This window comes from Anolis carolinensis, chromosome 4, assembly GCF_035594765.1.
Source record: "Anolis carolinensis isolate JA03-04 chromosome 4, rAnoCar3.1.pri, whole genome shotgun sequence".
Classification (NCBI taxonomy): Eukaryota; Metazoa; Chordata; class Lepidosauria; order Squamata; family Dactyloidae; genus Anolis; species Anolis carolinensis.
The window spans coordinates 10636503-10652874 of NC_085844.1; the positions used below are offsets into that span (position 1 = coordinate 10636503).

Sequence of the window (16372 nt, forward strand, 5' to 3'; positions counted from 1 at the left end):
TCTAGAATTGCCCTCACCTTATTTTCTTTCTCATTAGTGTCAGCTAAGACACTCACTATTTCTAACTCTGAATCCTTGGCGTTAATGCGCTCGAGGACCTGGACTATCTTAGACACCAAACCCCTCCAAATACCGAAGGTCTCTTCAAGGTCTGTCTGTAATATGGATGGCACCCTTGTAATACCCAAGCTCTCAATTCTGTCCATTAATGTTACAATTCGCTCCCATGCCGAACCTAACCTCACATGGAGGAGCTCCTTTTCATCTATTAGATGGGCTAGCATCTTGGCTGAAGGGTGCTTTATCCTTTGGGGCCTTTCATTCCTACTTTCAGCCTCAGAAGGAGGTATACCATCTGCATCATCTTGAAATTGCATAGACATTATGTATTCTTAATAGCAAGTAAATTTACAACAAAGGCAAATGCAATATACCTGCAAGTAAATTTACAATAAAAGCAAATTCAATATATAATACAATTCACAGCACTTAACCATAGCAATATATATCACTAAGTAACTATACTTTACAAAGATTGTGACCTTTGGCGCCAAACTTTGGTAGGCAAGCTGCAAAATGCCAACTGACAGCAACTTGCCACTTGATACCTCCCTTGCCCGAGTGACGTAAACTGCCAAAATGGCGACTTCGCCAAATTTTCAAGCACCTAGTGCTCCGCGGCTCGAGGCCTGCCGCCGAAGGCGCACCGAGGCTGGCTTTGGAAAGGAGGAGAGAAGAGACGCCTCCTCCCCGCTGTGAAGGGAGGTCACCACCGCAGGACGATGAGACAGGTCACCACCGCAGGTCAATGAGGCAGGTCACCACCGCAGGATGATGAGACAGGTCACCGCCGCAGGTCAATGAGGCAGGTCACCACCGCAGGATGATGAGGCAGGTCACCACCGCCGGACCATGAGGCAGGTCACCACCGCCGGGCGACTGTCCCGGCCGAGATCCTAGCCACTGTGAAGACTCAGCCAGAACTTTCTTTTGGAGTTGCCAGGCTTATCTGGGTCCCGGCCTGGTGCTTCTGGACTCACCACCTCTGTGTGAGCCCAAAGACTGCTGCTGGAGCTCCGCGGCTCGATACCTGCCACCGAAGGAGCTCGGGGTAGATTGCTGGGTTTTGCACAGCCGTGCAATTGCAGAAACAGCCGCAGCTGAAGAGCAGGATACTGCAGAGGCTGAAGGAATGGCAGCAAGCTTCACTGCAACAGACCAACAAAATCAAAGTCTCTATGGCCGTGCAGGCTAGCTCAAGCGGAAAACCGCTGATCGTCCTCAAAACTGTGCCGTCCGCCAGACAATAAAAAAAAACTATAAAGCTGAAACGTGCCGTCCTTTATCCGGGCGAACTGCAAATCCCTATAAGCTGTCCTAAAATATTGAACGACTGAGTCTGGAGAACTTCAAAAAAGGATGTTTATTCATACAAGGTTGTAAACCTGGCACAGATCTTAAAGTTGCAGAAAATGAAACAAATTTCCATAGGTTTTAGTTGCAGAATTATCCCTGGTTCCAGAAGGCAAAGGTGATTATAAAACCACTATACCCTAATCATGCTGTCTATATTAGAAGGAGAAACTCTTTCCTTCCCTATCTTTACAGCAAAGATTAGTTCTAGAAGCGATGGAATAACCCTGCTCCTCTAACTAGAATTCCTATTCCAGATCAGTATAATTCAATACTTATCTAATTTGGATAGGCTTAGATTGGCCTGGTTTTGAGGATGATTTGTCCCAGTTAGCCTTGCACAGCTCCAGCACGTTGGAAGACTATAGCCAGAATGAAACTCTAAAATGGAGACTAGACCCTGGTAAAAAGGGCGGTCCTAAGATGTTGTACTCTTTGACCAATCATTGCAAAGAAAACTGCAGCCAGCTCTTGCAGACTTCAAGCCACCTTTCCTGGGCTTTTGCAGCCAAAGGCTGAAACAAAATGCAAAGGAGGGAAAACAAACAAACGACCAATAAGTAAGGCAAACCATCGTCCTGGGGGACGGAACATAAACTATGGAAATTACTACAGCAAGCTATAATGATGGTCACCAAGCCATACAGCTTTAACAACAGATGAGACAAATTTGAGGAGGATTGAACTGGATGGCCCTTGTAGTCTGTTTCAATTCTATAATACTATGATTCTGTAAAGCTATCAATAGCCACTGACCAGTATAAATGTATATCAGCATTAAGCTCAAAGGAAGCATGTCTCTATTTTCATGAGCTGAGGAATTAAGAAAGATGTGTCTATAGTGCTCATATTATGCTCTTGAGCTTTCAAAAGGCATTTGAGGGCTAATCTACACTTCAGAATGAATACATTTTGACTCCACTTTAACTGTCATGGCTTAATGCTATGGAATACTGGGAGGTGTCATTTGCTGAACTCCTGGCACATATTGGCAGAGAAAGCTAAATATCTTGTAAAATCACAACTCCTATGATTCCATAGTAGTTGAAATGGTATCAAACTGCATTAATTCTCCTCTGCAGCCTGTGGTGACAACTATAGTGTTGAGAAACCTTATGACAAGAGCCTGATTTTTCATAGATTTCCAAGCATATATTGTATGGTCATGCTTGATAGTTTTCCTGTTGTAGTAATTTCAGCTAGGACCGCAGATAGAGTGATCTGTGCCTGGTGAGCCTTCGCTAAACCAGATCAGCCAGGACAGAGTTTAGGCGCTCCGGGTTGAAGGCAGTGCTACAGAGGTTAATTACGATTCAGCCAAAAAGGATGCAAGTACAAGCAATATACTTCAAAAGGTACAAGCACAAATTCATAGAAAAATACATAATGTTTTATACAGTTCTGACAACTATTCAAATTTCCCACTCCCTCTCCTAATTGGCTATAAAGAAATTAAGGCTAAGATCCTTGCCAGGATTGCCTGTGGGTTCCCCTGATATCACATCCTGCAGAAGGAGATCCCCATGTTTGGAAGAAAGATAGCTTCAAAGATAGTTTGAAGGACCTACTTGTTGTAGGAATGCCTCCTGGGAGGGCATGAACCTGGAAGAAATGGTGACGTGGATATGTTGATGAGTAACTGATTAACTCAAGTGTTCATTTCCATGAGACAAAGGGTGCAAGACCCAAAAGACAAAGGTGATAATTTCAGATTATCAAGGGTTTGGCTGCCTGTTCATAGAATTAATGAATTAATGTTTGCTGAGCCCCTTCTTCCATGGGAGTGACAGATTCTCAGTCTCAAGTTAAATGGAAAACATACTGAGCTCATCTTGAAGACAAACAGGATCATCCGTCTGCATATATACACCAATGTTTTGATATTTACCTGGCTTGGGAAATAGCTGGAGGGACACTGTCCATTATTTCCTTCCCCCAAGACGGAGGGCATGGAGAGGTAGCTGTCTTCAAGATACATTCTGATAAATTCATTTGATGCAATTTATACATTTTATACTTCTAGGAATTGAGATACAAGTTAGACAAAATAATCAAGTTGATACATTTATTGAAGGGTTACATTTGATAAGAGTTTTCAGGGTGTAGCTGCTGTTAAGGTCCATTCCAGAGCCTCTAGTAGCTTTGGCATTTTGCAACTTTGAAAAATGTTTTAAAAATAAAGAAATAAAACATATAACTTGCTTGACATCTCTTCATTGTCTTTATTCTTTTTGGTAAGGGGGAACAATGGCTCAATAACACTGTGAAGGGGACAGAAAACGGAAACATAGTAGGGGGTCTATAAGTTGGAAGGTCCAGTTCACCAGCATGAAGGGCTATCTCATAGAATCCATTCTATCCCCTTATTCCCTATTTCAGTGTCAAGCAAGGTAATCAGGCCTGCTCTGTTGTTGACTCTCTCTGTGTGAGTTTAAGTGATTGGTGGCAAGATTAAATTCTGTTTGCAAGACTGTGTTATCTTTTTCATCAATGTGACCTACACATGCTGTGCTGATCAGCCAGATAAGGTTATTGCTGTCTTCACCTCATTTATAAGTGTCAGAGCACCAACAGGGTGAAAGGAAGAGGAAAACCAAAGGTCTAATTCTGTTTTTATTTGCATTTTTAAAAGACACTATTTTACTCACCTCCCCCAAAAAGATGAGAAATGGCAGATATAGTCAAAGCAAACATAGCAGGAGAAGGCACATATATTTTGTTTATGATAGACTGAATAGTATTTTGGGTGGAATTTTCTAACACAGTATATTTAGTAGGCCTGTTCAATTGATGAAAAAATATTTCAATACTCATTACAAAATTAAGGGGGGCAGATAATCATTTCTAAACTGTTTCTAAAATATTATTAACAGTCTGTATAACTAATTTTTCATTACTTTTCATTAAGTGCAGGGGGGGGGGGAGTCCATCTTCCTTTATTCTGCCAGACAGTCAAATCACCCCCAACAGATGCCTATCCAGTCTTTGAAACAACAACAGCAACAACAGAAAACTTACTAGGTAAACTTTGGAAATACAGTAGAGTCTCACTTATCCAAGACTCGCTTATCCAAGGTTCTGGATTATCCAAGCCATTTTTGTAGTCAATGTTTTCAATATATCATGATGTTTTGGTGGTAAATTCGTAAATACAGTAATTACAACATAACATTACTGCGGATTGAACTACTTTTTCTGTCAAATTTGTTGTATAACATGATGTTTTGGTGCTTAATTTGTAAAATCATAACCTAATTTGATGTTTAATAGGCTTTTACTTAATCCCTCCTTATTATCCAAGATATTTGCTTATCCAAGACTCTGCCGGCCGTTTAGCTTGGATAAGTGAGACTCTACTGTACTGCCTCTCAACTTTGCAAGGATTGGTTCAACTCCCAACAATCCCCTTCTTTTATTGCACAATCTCTTAAGAGAACGAACACGGAGCAGGAGGAGGAGGAGGTGGCACAAGGCTGTAGCAGAATTCTGGGAAATGAAGTTTGAGTAGCTGAAGACTTCTGTGGCAGAGATTTCAAAAGGCCCCGCCTTAAACTACATTTCCCAGAATTCTGTTTGTTTCCTGTATTAAAGTGCTTAGGTTTTCCCTCTCCAAGTTGGAGAAATTATTTTTTAAATGGAGGTGCTGCATTGTCTCCAGGTAGGCAGTGCCAGAGAATTCAAAAGGCTGTGCACTAAACGACATTTTCCATTATTCTGCTCGTTTCCAACTTTAAAGCCTCTGTGTGAGTATCTGCCTCTCTTTCTAGGCCAGCCATGTGCAGAGGGGCTTCTTCCTTGCCCAGCTATCCAGCTAGGCATCCCCCCTTTCCTCGCTTCTTCCTCCACTCTGGCCTCCCCATCCTCCTTAGGATCCTTTTGAGGGAAGCAGTGCCTGTAATAAAGACCTGGATCCATTTATGAGACTTGCATAACTCATCCCGAGGTCAGGGTCACTCTCTTGTAAATCTTAAGTTTTTTTTTCATGGCTGCCCCTTATGCTTCTTAATATCTGTATATACAAAACTTACAATTTATTTACAATTAAAAAATGAAGATTTACACACCCCTAATACTTAGCATAACTTAACACATGCTTGTTAGTGAAATATACATGTGTAAATCAGGGCACAGGCAACAGTGTCCCAATTCACATTGGGGTCTACCAGTGCCCATTGCTTATCAACCCATTTTGCATTGGTTCCAATGTGTCTTACAATATATTATATCATTAGCATAGCAAAAATTAGCATTATATATTACTATATTGTACTATAGGAGCCCCAGTGGTGAAGTGAGTTAAAGCACTGAGCTGCTGAACTTGCAGACCGAAAGGTCACAGGTTCAAACCCCAGGAGCGGCGGGAGCGGCCGCAATTAGTTCTAGCTTCTGCCAACCTAGCAGTTCGAAAACATGCCAATGTGAGTAGATCAATAGGTACCGCTCCAGCGGGAAGGTAATGGCATTCCATGCAGTCATGTCGGCCACATGACCTTGGAGATGTGTATGGACAATGCCAGCTCTTCGGCTTAGAAATGGAGATGAGCACCAACCCCCAGAGTCGGACACGACTGGACTTAACGTCAGGGGAAACCTTTACCTTTACTTTTTAAAAATTAATATTATTAGTAGTATTATATTGCATTACATTATAATATTAGTATTGATATTATATGTATATACAATATATTATGTTATTACCATAGCACTATATTATTATATTATGTAGTACTATATTGTTGCTGGGTGGAGGCACCCCCAACTGATGGCAAGTCTTGATAGTGTAAATTAACTTGGTGGTACGTTATTTATGTAAGTTATTGCCGATTTATAGTGACCCAAAGGGTCACTATTGATTGAAGTCCACCAACAAAAGAGTAAATCCTCAAGTGAATTCCATCACTTATATCTCAAGTTTCATTTGAGAAACTCCCACTGGTTTGGACAAGAGCCCTAGATGGGTGGTAAAGGGTCTAGTCTACATGTACAAACTTATAAGTCCAGAGCCACTTAAAGCAGTGGTTTCTATTCTGAACAGGAATGTTGACCCTTGATGTGAATCCATCCAACTGGTTTCTCAGTGCAGGTAAGGGTTTCTTTCTTTCTTTCTTTCTTTCTTTCTTTCTTTCTTTCTTTCTTTCTTTCTTTCTTTCTTTCTTTTTCCGCCCCCACCCCCTTGCTTTGTATATATTTTTGTGTCAAATAGAATTTTTCTGGATTTCATTTTTATTTTTTGTGTACAATACAGTTCCTATATCTGCTGAGGATACATTCCAACACACACACACATCCTATGGATATTTGAATACACATTAGGAAACCCTATGTTTTGACTATACCTGAGAGGAAAGCACACCATGCTATTGCCATGGAGGACCTAAAAAGACATACAAACACTTCCGTGGTCATTATTTTTCGAGCATGGCTATTGAATAAATTGATAAATAAGTTCTGCATTCTATTTTTGGTCTACCTATTTATCTATCTTTCATCTTCCAAGGACACAAAGAATGAACCAGGGCCCATGATCTTGCCCAATGTCACTCTTTCTGACAGACGGTCTCTGGAGAGTCAGGTCAAACTGGAATTCAGGATGCTGCATTAAAGCTTATGACTTCTGCTCATTGCATCTCAAATGTGCACAGAAGCAAAGTTTAGAACACTCTCTGCATTTCAAGATGTGTTGCTTTCCATAGCCACACAACTCCGATGCTGTTTTCTCCTCTGGGTTGCCTTTTTCATATTCAGAGAACTCCCTGAAGCACGGATGGCTAAGTTCTTTATTCACAGGGGCACGCCATATCAGAGATGACTGGCTGCAGGCTTTGATTTTGGATGCAGACTCTCAAGCAGTTCTGTTAAGATTTTAGGGACCCTGCCAAATTCAAACCGAGTTATGATCAGACACTTGGCCTCTTTTCAAAAAGAAAGGAAACACACCAGATCCATATTTTCACTATTGATATAATTTTTCATGAAGTTTCTTCTCAAAGGTTGCAAGAAATAATTTCAGCAATTTTCATCCTGCTGCAAAAAAACTCTTAGAAAACCGTGTCAAGTTATTTCCATTGTCCAGTGAGCATAAGGCTTATCATGTATCCACTCATGGTTTTTTTTTCCCCAAAATTTGTTAAGAGAAAGTTTATCATTGCTATTCTCTGATGCTGAAAGAATGTGACTTGCCGAAAGTCATTCAGTGAGTTTTCACATCTTTGTGGGGATTTGAACTCTGGTTTCTAGAGTCAGAGGTCAGTGCTCAAGCTATGATGGAGATCAAATTTTCTGCACAGAAAATAATATTTTGACACAAAAATATTAATTTCTGCATAAAAGAACTGTTTTATGCAAAATAACAGTGTGTAACTTTGTACTGAATATATTCTCAACTGCAAGATTCTTATCAGTCCAAGATTCTTCATTTGAACATTTCTCAATATTCCAAAAGCATGTTTTTAAAACATTTCTCAAATAATTTTCAATCCCTAATTTTAAAATGGCATGACTCTTTTTGTTAATCTTCTAATCCTTGAATGTATTTCATTTTTATGAGAAAATAAACACATGTTTTGCCAAATTAATCACACTTTGATGTTATTCAAGTTTTCTTTTGCAAAATGTTGCAAGGTATGAAATGCATATCTAAGCTCATTTTAAATAAAATTTAAAGTCCTTATCTCTCCTTTTGAATGCCTAATATGTCTGTAGATGATGCTTCCTGTTCCACACTTTTGCTGGGTAGAGACTAACCTAGGGTGCTCATGAAAGCCTTCTTGGATCTCACCAAAGCTTTATATAGTGCAGCATCAATCCTTAGAACTACCAGCCAGTTGTTTCTGGAGGGCATACAGGTCACAGACTCTTCTGTTCTTTGAGTCTAACATCTGGTCCTCAGTAAGATACTGTCTTTGAAAATTTTTGTTCTATTAAGTCATTATAGCTGATCTTGATCACAAACCTTATTGCTGTGAAGACAATTCAACTCTAAAAGTGTGAATTGCCAGCCAATTGTGGAAAATATGTTTGAAGAAGTATGTGTAGATATATGGAAAGGTCACCAGCTGAACATGCATAATGCAGTATTGCTTGATGTTAATATGTATGGGACATCAATGTGCCTTCTTTCTTTTTGAACACATTCTGAGCTGAAAGTAAGATTACAAAGGAGAGAAATGCTTAGGTTAAGCTGGTGTCTGCCATGCAACACCAGTAGACAATATTGTTGCAGCATGTCTCTCTAGGGACCTAGTTCTCCCAAGATGCTAAGTATGATACCGTTAAGCAATTATTTTGGAACGGTTTCCCTGGAAAAAGTGTGAAGGATCTTTTTTAAGCAAGAGTTGAGGATAGTTATGGATTTTTTTCCCTGAAAATACTCTTGTTGTTTATTCGTTCAGTCACTTCCGTCTTTTTGTGACCTCATGGACCAGCCCACGCCAGAGCTCCCTGTTGGCCTTCATCACCCCCAATTCCTTCAAGGTCAAGCCAGTCACTTCAAGGATACCATCCATCCATCTTGCCCTTGGTCAGCCCCTCTTCTTTTTTCCTTCCATTTTCCCCAGCATCATTATATTCTCCAAGCTTTCCTGTCTTCTCATTATGTGGCCAAAATACTATTTTTGCCTCTAATATCCTTCCCTCCAGTGAGCTGTCAGGCTTTATTTTCTGGAGTATGGTCTGGTTTGATCTTCTTGTGGCCCAAGGCACTCTCAGAATTTTCCTCCAACATCACATTTCAAAAGCATCTATCATTCTTTGCTCAGCCTTCCTTATGGTCCAGCTATCACATCCATAGGTTACTATGGGGAATATCATTGCTTTAACTATGCCGAACTTCATTGCCAGTGTGATGTCTTTACTCTTCACTTTTTTTCTCCCTCTGTTTGCTAGTTATCAATCAATCTGATTGCCATAATGACAACAAGAATCTTGCACAGTTCAGACGTTCTTGTGCACCAAATTCACAGATGTTTATTTTCCGTACAGAAAACAATATTTCAATGCAGAAATATTGTTTTCTGCACAGAAAATAATATAGTTCCATATTGTTTTCCAAGCAGAAAATGTTCTTTTCCACAGAGAAAAAGCTAGGGAGTGTTGTGTAAAATAACTATGTGACAATTTTGATGAGAATGACTCCCAAGTTGCTAATAGGCTCCAAAAAGTACCATTTTCAAAACCCATTAGTAATTTGGATCTTGTTCGGTGCACAAATGGTATGGTTGATGAATCCTTTTTGCAGTGGAAAAAAATTGCTAACATTACTTAAAGAATAAAGTTAGTGGAGAATTACATACCCAATTAGAAGCATAGATTTTTCTCCCTTTTCCTTATTTGAGAAAACATTGGTAGAATTTTTACTTGGGTGCTAATGTGGAAGACTGTTTCTCATATTGGTTGTACAGAATCAGAGTAATTGGGAATTTGATGTAAATTGCTTTTGAAGGCTTTGTCAGCAAACTTCGACTGGTGGAAAGAACAATATAATTATTAAGCACCAACTGGTACTTTTGCATTGTTAACTCTGAAAGCAGTTAAAACCACCCGGGAAAACAAACAGTCCCATCTGTCTGCTCTGGCAATTTATATGTATATTTTCTACAGCTTGGCAAATAAATAATAATGTAGTAAGGCACTGGAGTACCTTTCCCTGTAGTACCATAAGTCAGTTGGCTCAAGAATGCTCTTAAGTACTCATCCTAGTTATGAGACCTGAAAAGATTATGTAGCAAATATGTGTTTTCTCTCTAGGCTACATCTTAAAATCTTTCCCAAGACAATTATACCAATCTAATGGACTCCTATGACCTTTTCTTTTCTATGAAGATCTCTCCAAATGTAATGCAGAACATTTTTTAAAATCCAAATTTTATTCTACAACTTTGCTATTTGTTGCGGGCGTAGAAGAATCCTTCCCACTTCTATTCAAATTTAATTAAACCCACTTTCACATATTGTGTAGTCGTAGCACTTCTCTAAGATGGCTGTTTCTCTTGATTCCATCGGAATTCACATGAGGCCACTCCATTGATAGTCTCTTCGTCTCATATATAATTAAATATGTTTTGCATTGCTCCCTTGTATATTGAATTAGTAGTATAATTTCCATGTTGTCATGTTTGTTGGGTTCATCTACACTGTAGAATTACTGCAATTCAACACCACTTTAAGTTCTATGGCTCAATGCTATGAAATCAAGGTTTTTAATTTTCTCATCCAAAGAGTGCTGGTGTCTCAACCAGACTAAAAGACCCAGAATTTTACAGCATGGAACTATGGTAGTTAAAATAGTGTCAAATTGTATTAATTGTACAGTTTAGATGACCTTCTGTGTGCCTCCAAAGTGTTTCCAACTAAAGACAATCCTAAGCTAAAGCATATCAAGAAGTTTTTTTAAGGGGTTTGAGCATGTATGACTTATTATAAGTTACTCAGTGAGTTTCTATGGCAGAGCAGGGGGTGTACAATGCCCAAAAGACACAACTTTTTAAAACTCATTGCAGTTCAATAGTTGTAAAAATGATTCACTTGTAGCCCAATCCACTGGTTTATTTTTCCCTTTGGCCAGATATTAGGAGTGGGGGGTACCTGAAGAAATGTGTTAGGTTTAATGGCACGTTTTGTAAGAATATTTCAAGATGCTCAACATAGCAAAGTGAAACTGCAATCAAAGAGCTGAGATTTCAAAAAAGGTATCCAGTGCTATTTTCTGATGCCAGCTCAACAACAACTGTCCATCACGATCTTCTATTTTTTCCCCACTGATGTCATCACAATGTTTTATGAAATCTAGCCAAAGTCCTTTCCTACAGCGATAAATGGTTAGAAAGGCAATAAAAGCGTAAAGCTTTTGCACTTTGTGAATAATCATATTCAACAATTATGGGTTCTTTGGCAGATTTTCAGGTTCATAGTTGGCCTAGCGAGACTTAGAGTTCTCTTGCTCTCTTGCTTTTTGCCTTAATTAATTTTGAGAGAATTGATAGAGGTTCCATCATGGGAGCACATCAGGAAGTGCCTGATAAAATTCCTAATCAAATTAGCTCAGTATTTAACTCCATGGAACATAACACCTTAAAGTCTGAAAAAGAGGGAGTTTGATTTTATGTCCACTTACAGGATGCATCTACACTGTAAAATGAATACCATTTGATCCCACTTTAACTACCAGGGGTCAGTGCTATGGGATCTTGCAAGCTGTAGCTTTACAAAGTTTCTTGTCTTCTCTGGCAAAGAGAGTTGGACCTTGCCAAACTACAACTACCAGGATACAATAACATTGAGTCATAGTGTGGTCAAACACCGTTTATCCTACAAATGTAGATGAAACCACAAAGAAGAGGTAGATAGTATAATCCTACACTGCAATGATCCGCACTAGTGAGGGCTTTCTGACCCTTAAGAAACATCTCTGATATCCTACATCACCTGCTTAGTTTCAAATGCATAACAAAATAACATCTTCTGGCCCCCTTCCCCTCTGCTTAATGGTATATGGTACTAAACAAAACTTACATGCATTAAAAAAACAACAGAGAATGCACTCCAATGTCCTCCCTGACAGTATGCTTAGATAAAATGTCTTCGTTCTCTGGTTAAAGAAAAGCAGGGAAGAGGCCAATTTTGCCTCCTGTGGAAAGAAGTTCAGTAATTGAAAGAAGCCACTGAGAAGGTATTCTGGTCTCATTGCAGTTTCCAAAACTTACCAAAGGCAACCCCAAGTGGAATGCATTACAGTAGTCCAAATAGGATTAACCAAGGCATATGTCACTCTGGTGAGAACTGACATCTCAAGGAACAGGTGCAGTTGGCTCACTAGCTGTGCAAATGCATTCCTGGGCATTCCTGAAACCTGGGCATCCAGGCTCAGATTTCAGTTCAGAAGAATGCACAAGCAGTGAGTCCGAGATTTCAGTGTAAGCACAGGCTAAGTTTAATTTAAAGGCAAATGTATATGGGACTTTGCAACATCGTTTTTCTTTCACTGAAAACAGAGATAATGAAAAAGAAGGGACTGATAGTGTTGTTGTTGTTATTAATACTCCACTTTATTCCCCCAAAGGGGACTCAAAGTGTCGGAGAAACATTTTATCCCCGCCCCCCGTGCCATTTTCTGACTTTAATTTCAATCACCTCATCCCCAAATTGCTATGAGCTAGCAATTAAGGTCAAAATCAAATACAGATACTTTGCAATTTCCTCCATATGATTCAGCATCTTAATGGAACAATTTAAGTTGTAGAAATGGGAATGGGAGAGGAATTAAGCAGCTCTAAACTCTGAACCAGATCCCTAACTAAATAAGTTTATTTATTTATTTACTTCATTTCTATCTCGCTTTTCTTCACCCAAAAGGGGACTCAAAGAGGCTCAAAGTTGGGGATCAGACCACACCTACTCATCACACCTACTAACCAGTACTCACCAAATCAAAAGGAGTCTCTGGTGGCGAAGTCGGTTAAAGCCTCGTGACTTGAAGGTTGGGTTGCTGACCTGAAGGCTGCTAGGTTCAAATCCCACCTGGGGAGAGCACGGATGAGCTCCCTCTATCAGCTCCAGCTCCATGCGGGGACATGAGAGAAGTCTCCCACAAGGATGGTAAAAACATTAAAACATCCCGGCATCCCCTGGGCAACGTCCTTGCAGACGGCCAATTCTCTCACACCAGAAGCGACTTGCAGTTTCTCAAGTTGCTCCTGACACGAAAAGAAACCAAATAAAAAATTAGAGAAATGTATTTTTAATATATGTGTGAAAGAGGGAGGTTCAGCACATATTGCTTGTCATGCAATCAGGTAAGAAATAACATCTGTTGAAATCCCATCTTCTACAACAGTGAAAGATATAGGAGCTGCCTCCACTTTTCATCCTGACAACCCTAGGCACCACTCCATGTCTATCCTAGCCCTGAAATCACAAATAATGTCAGGGAGGGTCTCCCACCACAACATCTTCAGCTTTTTTGCTCTGTGCATCCTATATTTTCAGTTGCAAATTTTTCATATTCATCCCAATATGATTTTGTTGTAAATTCTGTATGTTCGTCCCCACCTCATTAATTTCAGATGTTTGCTTTCTCTTGGCTGCCTGTCATATCTGCATTTGAAACTCTGGAGGACATTGAAGAATGAGCTTTCTTTTTAGTGTCCTTTTCTCAAGAACATCAAGCCTAACACCTCTTGGCACTTTCCCCAAGGCTCTTTCTGTTCTCAAAGTCTGCTAGTTTTGTAACTCTTTTTTCTTCCCTTGTATCTCTCCAAACAATAGGGTCTTTGTTAGGAGCTCCGTCCCTAATGAGTGACCGCGGCACATAAGCAAGATATGGTGAATTGTTTGAGGAAAGGAAGACTTATGCAATAAGGTTACTTTCAGCTGGCACTTCAACCTTCCTTGGGTCCTGCCTGCGAAGGAACCAGGAGTTCTCGCAGCTGTTGCACCGGGTAGTGATGCTGAATCCCATCACCATGGCAACAGCATCAGCTCCATCCGCTCTTCTCCTCCCCCTCCCCACTCCTCCTCCTCCTCCTCTTTAACATCCCCAGTACCAGGAACAGCAGCAGCCTTGGTTGGAGACAGAGCCTGGTAGCATTGGCTGCAATGTAACAAGCCGGCTTTGTCGACCAACTCAGCTGCCAGGACCGTGATGAGGTGCAGCCGCCGCTACACTGTCATTTTCTGGAAGATGGACGGATAGAAAAGAATGAAGAGAGACTAAAAGAGAGAGAAAGGGAGAGAGTTGAAGACGGTGCACTGCAGATGAACCAGAGAAGACCCAGGTAAAACCTCCATCCTCCTACTGTTTGCCAACTCTCCATCCTTGATTGTCTTACTCATATTTTTGTGCCTTTCTGATCTACTGAGTAATCATTTAAAAGAGCCGGAGATTGTTTTTTCTCTTAGCAATGTCTATTTTTGCTCCAAAGCATTCCTTGCTCCCTTTTCCTTCATGACTGTCATCTAATAATAATCAAATATATTCAAAGAGGAAATGATTTGAAATGTATGTTGGTGATGAGGGAGGGAATACACGAATGCCACATATAGAAATGTTTTTGCAGAGTGTTTCAAAATAGAAAGTGGGCATTTGCTTGGGAAAAGAGGAATGACACAGAAACAGATAATCCTTTTTTTAAAAATCAACTTCATTCCAAATCCATCAGTTAAATTGCTCTATCATATCTGATTAAATATCTGAAGGAAAATATTTTCCTGGCCTTTATAAAATAGCACGATGTGTGTACAGGAGAAAGAAAAAGGAGGAGAGGGAAGGAGGGTAAAGGTAAATTGATGGCATTGCTCCAGAAAGCTTGCATTGCATAGTGAGAAGAAAAAATAAGCAGAAAGGATAGTAACTTCATGGGATAGTAGGTCATCTGTAACCTTGAATTTACACAAACTGATATTAAACACATGTAGGTGCCGTATAGTGGATTGTATACTGTCTAGCTAACATAGTGCTATCTACTCAAGGTCTTGTCTCTCTTACCTGAGATATTTCAAAATATTGAACTCTTTTGCTTGTGGTTCATGTGCACATCATAGATTCAGTATCATATGAAATATGCTAGGCAGTTCTTCAATCCAGTATTTGGATTGTAAATTGATCAGATTTTGGGCAAATCTTCTGGCTGCCTTCTTCCAAACCTACCATTCTGAAGTTGTGATTCTATGCAGATGTATCATGAAGTAAGTCCCATTGAAGTTAGTGAGAACTAGCCAGGCTCAACTGAACAAGACGTGTGTACTGAAAAGCTACAGATCCACAGTGAAGTTTTCATCCAATCCAAAATGGAAATACATGCCTTTTAATGCAACTTTAGACGATAACATTTGGGATACTCCCTAGCTGCTGATATGAAGTTGTGTCTGATCTGTAAATGCACAATGTGCTTTATGTCCCACCATGAAATGGTTGATGTCACTGCTGTTATGATTCACCAACCACAGATGTAGGACTTCGTCTCCTTTCATTCCTGAGATTAATTAAGAGTAGTCGCATGACAACAACGGCATCCATTCAGAATGATAAATTCCATGTAGCGTTTCAGATCACTGATGTCTTGCTATTTTTTAAAGCATTTTATGAATTTGTGCAGTCAAGAAGCTAAAGCTGAAAGTAAACATGAGTGTACATTACAGTTGGGGGTGGTTACTTTTGGTAAGAACTTGCAAAAATTGTAAATTTCTTGATACATTCAAAAGAAATAGAGTTTTTAGGAAAAAATAAATGTGAGAGATAGCAGTATGGACAGAATTGATCATCCAGGCAGAAGGTTTGAATTGCTTGGTTCTAAGGTATCTGTTCTGAATCCCAGTGTATTCAATCATGTTTGTATGATTGAATTATGATTGCCACCTCTGTTTTCCTGAGAGGCACATCATTATCTTTTCCATAATTGGAATATCTGTACCTATTGAAATTTACCACTTCAAGTAACAGAATTTTGTTTGACTTGTTTATCATAAATTCAATAAAACAACTTGAGATTACAAAAGAAGAAGAAGAAGAAGAAGAAGAAGAAGAAGAAGAAGAAGAAGAAGAAGGCAGAATGGAAGGGACTGATATTTAATCTTAGCCATTGTTGTCTGTAACCAAATATTTTTATGATCTGTGGCAATAATAGGTTTTAGGCCATTTTAATGGTCAACACCATCACCCCTGCGTTTTTTAAATCAAAGGGTTCCAGTTTTCTGAGCTGAGAATGCAGACCATAATGCAGATATTTTGTTTTGCCATTAGGATTCCCTAAGAGCAAAACCTGAGGCAAAATTGGTCTGAGGAATCAGCAAGCGTGTAAAGAAGGATTACAAAACATATTGGCTTAATTATGTCTTGCAAATCTCTAGAATTTTGCCAGAGGCCAAATCCAAATTGAATTGTGATGGGCTTGTTCAGGGCAAAACTCTCCTAAATGAAGAAAGAACTGGATTGGAGCGGGGTGTATCCATTTATATTTGACAATGA

The 16372-nt window shown here is 39.6% G+C and overlaps 1 protein-coding gene across 1 annotated transcript in view; it reads left to right on the top strand.

Annotated features, from left to right (window-relative positions):
* The first annotated feature begins 13916 nt into the window (after positions 1–13916).
* The window catches only part of fam135b (family with sequence similarity 135 member B), a 151821-nt gene continuing 149365 nt past the window's right edge, over positions 13917–16372 (top strand). The window contains exon 1 of the mRNA XM_008108335.3: positions 13917–14183. The gene's annotated coding sequence lies outside the window, so the exon portion shown is untranslated. The remainder of the gene's footprint in view (positions 14184–16372) is intronic.